This window comes from Arvicanthis niloticus, chromosome 9, assembly GCF_011762505.2.
Source record: "Arvicanthis niloticus isolate mArvNil1 chromosome 9, mArvNil1.pat.X, whole genome shotgun sequence".
Classification (NCBI taxonomy): domain Eukaryota; kingdom Metazoa; phylum Chordata; class Mammalia; order Rodentia; family Muridae; genus Arvicanthis; species Arvicanthis niloticus.
In genome coordinates, this window is record NC_047666.1 from 60,301,507 (window position 1) to 60,309,853 (window position 8,347).

Here is an 8,347-nt window from a genome sequence, read left to right on the forward strand (position 1 = left end):
TTCGTCCTGCAGCCCTCGGGTGCTCTGCTCAGTGTTTCTTCCTCACTAACTTTGGTTCGTTTCTGTGGCCTTACATCCTCAGTGACTGATTGTTTCATGAGCTAGACGTCCTTGTGGGCTTGTGGAAGCTGTTCATCTCTCACGCTGTTCACTATCTCCTCCTCCTCTTCTCCCAACCCTTCCTCCTCTTCCTCCTCCTCTTTCCTCGAGCTGACGTAGAACCCATAGCCTCATGCCCACCTGTGTTTTTATTTTCTAGATTCTGCAACTTCCATCTTTCTTTTATAATTCCCTACCTGTTCATGCACGTGACCCATATTTTTCATTAAATCGTTTCTTTTTAAAGATTTATTTATTTTATTTATGAGTACATTGTGACTGTCTTCAGACACACCAGAAACCAGATCTTATTATAGATGGTTGTGATCCACCATGTGGTTGCTGGGAATTGAACGCAGGACCTTTGGAAGGGCAGTCAGTGCTCTTACCTGCTGGGCCATCTCTCCAGCCCATCATTAGATCTTATAACATACAATTTCTATATATTTTAAAGTCTTCCTTTAGTAGCACTAATATCTAAGATGTCTTTGAGTCTGATACCGTCGACTACCTTGTATTTTCACAAAGGAAACAGTTGCTGTTTTACTCTTTTGTTATACATTGTTATGGTTTTGGTTTGTTTGTTTGTTTTAATTCTTGTTTTTGTTGTTAGAGTGGTATGGAGACCAACATATAGCTGTACATGTGAGGTAAGCTATCTACCTCTGAGGTACATCCTCGACACTTCCCACCCCACTTGGAAATTGCATTTGAGGGCAGTGAAAAGGCTTAGACAGCAAGACTGCTGGTTGCCAAACCTGATGACCTGAATTCAATCTCCAGACCAACATGGTGGAAGGAGTGAACGGACTTCTGAAAGTTGTCCTTTGACTATGAATAACATACTGGGACATGTTCCCTACCCCATGCCCCACCAAATAGATAAACAAATATAAATAAAAAATTACTTTGAGGCAGGGTTTCACTATACAGTCCAGACTATATATATAGGCTAGCCGGAGACCTGAAACTGTCCTGCCTTATTCTCCAGAGTAGTTGGAATTACAGGCATTTGCCACCACACCAAGCACTTTTTATAATTTTTTTTTTTCAGCACTGGGATTGAATCTTGGACATTTTACATGGGAGGCAAGCATTCTGTCACCAAGCTATAGCCAAGCCTGCAGATGTAACGGAAGATGTCAAACAAGTTCACAAGTCAGAGACTTCCAAAGACAAATATTAAAATAAAATATACCTAAACACATATTCAAACTGTTAAAAAAAATGAGAGTTAAACAGGAACTCTCAAAGGTGATCATGGAAGACAGATATCCTACATACAGGAAGATAAGAACTCAAGCTATGGCTGCAGGGGTCAGGATGGGCAGCAAGATGGCTGCTGCCAGCAGGGTCGTGCAGGTAGCGAAGCCACAGGCTCCATTAATAAGGTTCCCTAACAGAAGAGATAACAGCACCTCAGAAGCTTTGGGGTGCTGTGTTACCCTTCTATATCCCTGTAATTTCATAGCACTCAAAAGGAAGTATGTCCCCAGGTTTGCTGATGCATCAGGGTCCATCAGACACTGCAGAAATAACAAAAACATTATCTCAGAAATACGGAAGGAAACTTCAAGAAGAAATGGAATTTACCCAGTATGGAAGTCCAGAGTGATCATGATGGCTGCTGTTCATCATCAGAAGGGTTATCTCTACAATAAAGGACTTCCAAAGTGTCAAATGAAAAATCATATATCAAACAACCTTAATACATATTCTGCAAGAAGAATGAAGTGTAGAAACTCCAGGTAGTCACTTGTATCTCTACGTTGTGGCTTCCCCACAAGCAGACCTGTACACTTATTAAAGTCAACATTTTAAAATGCCAACCTGTTAATTTATTCTTGATTGTGTAATGTTACCAGTGATGAACTATTAAAAGAGTATAATGTTTTAGAAAAAGAATTTAAGCTACCTCATTTGGCTGTCCAACCCATATTTACCGTTTTCATGAGAAACAACATAAGCCAGAAAGACACAATTATAACATTTAAATGATGAAAGAAAAGAAGCTTGGAAATCCAAAATTCTGTGTATCTTCCTACTATGAGAGGAAGAAAAATTATTTTATTTTCTGCGTACAAATGCTTTGTCTGTCTGTATGTCTCTATTGTACATGCGTGCCTGTGGCACATGGAGGCCAGAAGAGTATGTCAGATCCTCTAGAACTGCAGTGACAGGTGCTGATGAGCCACCATGTGGGTGCTGGAAATTGAAACCAGATCCTCTGCAGGAGCGGCCTGCAGGGTTAAGAATTAAGGATGTTCTTAACCCTTGAGCTATTGCTCCAGCCCAGAAAAACATTTTTTAAGACAGTGGGGAAAAGAAGAAAGAGAAAGGAAAGGAAAGGAAAGGAAAGGAAAGGAAAGGAAAGGAAAGGAAAGGAAAGGAAAGGAAAGGAAAGGAAAGGAAAGAGAATTTATTGCCAACAGTAATATTAAAGGAAACACTTAAGTCAGAAATATGCAGGTTTGGGGCTAATTGTGGCTCAAAGATCAAATGCAGCCTGCGGTCTATTTGTAGTAAGGTTTTGATAGAACCAGTAAGAGTAACTCATCTGTATGTTACCTGTGGCCTTGTGCACCACACTACACTTGAGGGGTCAGTAGCAGCTATTCAGGGCTGAGTGTTGAGATGGCAGGCACCTTGTAAGCCTGACACAGCATTGGTCATTTTTGTTTTGTCACCTGTCATGAGCATTACTCTTTCCACCCTGACACTACGGAGCCCTTTGGAGTGACACCACTGTTTTACCATATTTGCCTAAGGACTCAGTGTGGCATCTAATTGGAAAGCATGGGGTATGGCTGGTTGTGTGTGTGTGTGTGTGTGTGTGTATCTCTCTGTGTGTATGTCTGTGTGAGTGTGTATGTATATGTGTGTCTGTGTATATGTGTGTATATGTCTATATGTATCTCTGTGTGTGTATGTGTCTGTGTATCTATATGTATGTGTGTATATGTGTGTCCGTGTATAGGTATGTCTATATGTATCTGTGTGTGTATGTGTGTGTATGTGTCTGTGTGTCTGTATGTGTGTGTGTATCTTACTTACTTTCTGTCTGCCTTTCTGTGTCTTTCACAGTTAGTGCTTCTGTTTCTGCTCCCCAGACCTTCTCAATAGTCTGTGTGTTTGGAGCTCTTGCTTGCTGCTGAGTTTATGACTGCTAGCGTTCTGACTCTTCATTCTGATGGCTAACATTACACACTGTCCTAGTTTGGGTTTCCATGGCTGTGAAGAGACACCACTACTAAGGCAACTCTTGTAAAAGACAACATTTTATTGCAGCTGGCTTACTGATTTTTGAGAATCAGTCTATTATCATTGTGGCATGGCATGGCAGCATCCAGGCAGGGAGGAGGAGCTGAGAGTTCTGTATCTTGTTCCAAAGACAAACAGGAGAAGACTGGCTTCCAAGCATCTAGGAGGAGGGTCTCATTGCTCACTACCAGAGTGATACACTCCCTCTAGCAAGGCCACACCTACTCCAACAAGGCCACACCTCCTGAAAGCTCCACTTCCTGGGCCAAGCATGCTCAAACCACCACAGATATTCTATTCTAGAATGTGGTGAGAATGGAGCTTTTGTCTCGGTTACTTTATTAGTAGTGGAAATACAGCCCAATGGTAAAACACGTTTTCCTAGGTCCCTGTCTCAGGCTCTTTGGTCCATTGTTCTAAGAATTTGGATATTGCACCAAATTCTCAGGCGGAACTTGTGATGCTGGTCCAATGATGCTGGTCCAGGGATGATGCTTGAGAACCACTGCTGAGTGTAAGAGGGAGCAGTGGCCAGAAAGGCCTCCTGGCGTTTAGATCAGAAGTCTTCCGAAAGCCCACCTCTCCCTCTCCAATGGCCAACAGAGAGAGGCCAGGAAACTGTTTTCCATCTGTCCCCCCCCCCCCCAGGACGTTTCTGAGCTTATTATCCTTATTATCAGCAATTTTAGATTGGGACTCTGCTCCCCAGAGGGAAATGAAAATAGTAACCATGTGGGGTGGAAGAAACAGGGTGCCAGAATTAATGAGCCCTCCATGGAACGAATCCAGATGTATTTTCCTTTAACGGAAAAGAGAGTTACTTCAAAACTAGGAGAGGTTGTTTCAAGGTCTTATTGTGTGTAATTTTCTTCTGAAACCCATCCACGTAAGCAGTGATGCATAGTAAAACAATGAATGCTAAATTTAATCCACACCTTAGGGTCTTTGGTTCACCTCTGAAGACCCAGAATGTGACTCAAATCTATACTTTGCAAAGCTCTCCCCTGGGCAATGTTTGGAGCCCAGGCAGACTGTGTTTGGCTAATTCCGTCTCCCAAGAATTGTAATTGTATAGTACTTGGCACCTGGAAGCTTTCAATTAATATTGGTACAACTGTGCACACACACACACACACACATACACAGATGTGCGCTTGCGCACGTTGTGTGTGTGTGTGTGTGTGTGTGTGTGTGTACGCTCATGCATAAGACTGGTTATGCATGACATAAGTGTTCCTTCAGAGCCTCGTTAGGTAAACTCTTGGGAACTTGTTTCCACAATCCAAGAGAACCCCTTGGTATTTCTCCTAAGTCTCCTGCCGCATACACACAGCAGGCAGAGCACACATGCTAATGTTAGCATTGCCTGCTGAGCACAGAGGCCTCACGATTCTCCCTGGAGGCTTTGATTGATTTGTGCACAAGGGAAAACTATTGCATCCAATTAATGTTTTGATATACACCAAGTAAATCCTCAAACAAACACTTGCCTACTACAAATAATCTTCCTTGTAATATTATATGAGGGTTTAAAAAACATGAAATTGAATGTTTTATTTTTTCCCCCTAGAATATCTTCCAGAGTTTCTGGGTTTGGGTTTTTGTAGTGCTGTGACCAAACTTGGTACATGCTGGACAAGTCTACCACCATAAGGCCCCCAGCGCCTCTCTCTAAATACACCTTCCAGCCTATATTGTTCTGGTTCTGATCCTAAATGCTTCCCAGAAAAGACCCGGGGGAACCTTCAGGAGGTGTGGCTTACTGAAAGGAAAAACAGTTATTTGATTTGGGTGCATGCTCTTTGGAGCAATTATGTCCTCGTCTCCTCTCTGCCTCTTTTTGTTTTCTGACCACCATGGTGTAGGCCCAGTGCTTAACCACAGGCTCCCCACAGCAATATGCTGCCCACCCCCAGGTCCAAAAACTTGGACTAAAACCTCTCAGCCCATGAATAAAAATTAATTTTTCCTCTATATAACTTTTCCCCCCTCAGGGATTTTTGTCACAGCAATTGAAACCTCACCAACACATATACAAAGTACCTTTTCCCCCCACCCCTTCCTGGGGTGCCCTGAAAGATGGATATTCTTACAGCTTTGAACTGCTTGCAGAGCGGTTCTCGCTTCTCAGGAGCTTCAGCTACGCTTCAATAGTTAAGTGCTAGGTTGGATTCATTCAGCTCAGTACTTTCCAATCAACTACATTTACTGTCTAATTAAATTACCTACGTTGGGTTGGAATCAGAGAATCCCTCCATGTCTGCTTTTAGTTGGAATCAGACTACAGTTGAAATAAACTTCAGAATATGAGATCTCCAGAGGGCCCATGAGAAAGGCACAGTCACATCACCAGCACAGGTTAGAAACACGTGAAAGATCACTGGGTAAGTCTTGATTTTCTCTGTTCTGCCACTGCCTGGGGCAGCACCCAGGCTCACGATGACCACCTCTGCTGTAGGAGACCACGTGGCCCCCTGTGGGGCTGTTGTCCACTCTACTGCTTACACTAGGCAAGTGGTCCCCTAATTGTGTTTAATCTCTTTTCATCTACTCTAAAATCTCTCTTTAAGGGGCGCTTATCAGACAGATTATCTGCCTGGAATTTGGTGGGGGAAAAATGTCTAGTTAAGGGGTAGGGGAGATGGCTTAGCAGTTAAGAGCACTGTCTGCTCTCCAGAGGTCCTGAGTTCAATTCCCAGCAACCACATTGTGAGTTCAATTCCTCACAACCATCTGTAATGGGATCTGATGCACTCTTCTGGTGTGTCTGAAGAGAGTGACAGTGCACTCACATACATTAAATAAAAAAATAAATATTTTAAAAATATTGTCTAGTTAAGTAATTCCAAGTATAGCTGAATCTAACCTTCTCCCTGGCACAGTACACAGCGCCTGTGGACTAAACTGAGAGGCCTTTGCACACTGTTGGTGAGATTGGAAATCAGTCCAGCCATTGTGGAAAACAGTACTGATGCCTTAAAAAAGATTAAGAACTTAATTTTTAAAAATTTTTTCAAATGAAATGGCCATGTGACCTAGAAACCTTACTACAGAGGGAATGAACCCATTGCGCCAAAGAGACCACACTACCCTGTTCTCGGCTGTTCACAACAGCTACAAAAGGAAGTGTTGGAAGTGTCTGTCACGGAGTGTCAGTAAGGACAGTGCGTGCGCTCTCTGCAGCACTGCTCACTGCACTGAAGAATGTCACCTTAAGTGAATTAAGGGACGAACAGAAAGACAAGAGCCACTCGATCTCATGCACACATGACCTCTGGAAAGTGATGTCTTAGAAGCCGGGAGCAGAGCGGTGGCCACTTTCCTTTGCACCGTAGTGGGGTTGCTCAGTCACAGGAGGTTCCATTCTAGATTTTTTTGAGGAACCTCCATGATGTTTTGCATAATGGTTTACTAATATCTATCTCCGTCCACAGGGGAAGTGGCGGGGAGCAGGAGGCAGGAGAGTACACTAATGAGCACAAACTCTTGTTGCACGGGAGCACGGAACTCCGAAGCTCTGTGACGCTGTCCTTGCTTGTCAACATTTGGGTTTAACTAAAACCCAAGCAGCAGCTGGGTACACCTGTGAGAAAGGTTTTGTTTGTTTGTGTGTGTGTGTGTGTGTGTGTGTGTGTGTGTGTGTGTGTGTGTGTTTATTCATTTGAACTGGGAAGACCCACTTTTAATCTGGATTTTTTTTTTTTTTTTTTTGTGGTGGGAAGGTCTCTCTTTAATCTAGGCCATGCCTTCTGCTGGCAGCCTATTTAAATAACATGAAAGAAGAAGCTCTCTTGGCCTGCTTGCCCTCACTCTCACTGGCAAGTCCATTTCTTTGCTGGGATTAGAGCCTACTTCTTCAAGATTCTTCAGTGTGCCGAAGACTAGCAGAGACATCCAGCCTCATGGACTGAACAACTATGGATTCTTAGACCTTTCACTGGTGGACAACTACTGTTGGACTAATTGGAACACAACCTGTAAGCCATTCTCTCTCTCTCTCTCTCTCTCTCTCTCTCTCTCTCTCTCTCTCTCTCTGTGTATGTATGTATCTGTACATCTATATAGATGTATAGATGTGTGTATTCATATGTATTCACATGAATACACACACACATTCTGTCAATTTTGTTCCCCTAGAGAACCCTGATGTAGATAAACTCTATTCAATGATAGAGTGTCTCAGGTGACAAAAGAAAAAGGTGTTTCCTTCAGTTCCACTAGTAAAGAAATCAAATGTTTGAAGAGACAGAGGTGTTTAACATGATATAAGTATTTCAGAATGTAAAATAGTTGGTACAGTTTTTTTCTATCAGTTTTACTTTTGAATGAAGTACTGAGCAATGTCAAGAGATATCCTGTAAAGGAGTTGATTTGCATGGCTTTGGTCTGGATTCAGCTGGGGGAAGGGGAGCACGGCGGAGGAGGACACCTTTAATAGAAGCACCAAGGAGTCAGAGGCAGAAAGATCTTTGTGAGTATGGGGCCAGTCTAGTCTACAGAGTGAGTTCCAGGACAGCCATGGCTACAGAGAAATCCTATCTCAAAAAAACAAAAACAAAAAGAGAGGAGAGATAGATAGATAGATAGATAGATAGATAGATAGATAGATAGAAAGAACACCAGAATTCTGACGTCAGAGTTCTCTCATATTTAGACATATCATATTACCTGCAAGGGCTTTTCTATTGGGACGTTTATTGTAAACAAATATATTTATAGAACAAGAATTGCATCAATTCTGTATTATCATAATAGTATATTGTCTTATGCTATGGTTTGGGTAAGTCAGTCTATATTACTTATGTTACTTGCACCTGAAGGAAGGAGGCTGGAAGTTCCAGGGTATAGTCCATCATAGCAGGGAAGTCATGATAGCTGCAAGTTGCAGCAACTGGTCACCTTGTACCTGCAGACAGGAGACCAGGATGGGGATGAGGGAGAGGAGTGGGGAGGACGGTTACGAGTGCCGGTGCTCAGCACACTTTCT

At 42.7% G+C, this 8,347-nt stretch overlaps 1 pseudogene; it reads left to right on the plus strand.

Moving 5' to 3' along the window:
* The first annotated feature begins 1,422 nt into the window (after window positions 1–1,422).
* On the plus strand, window positions 1,423–1,714 carry LOC117714667 (alpha-ketoglutarate dehydrogenase component 4 pseudogene; annotated as a pseudogene).
* Window positions 1,715–8,347: the final 6,633 nt, after the last annotated feature.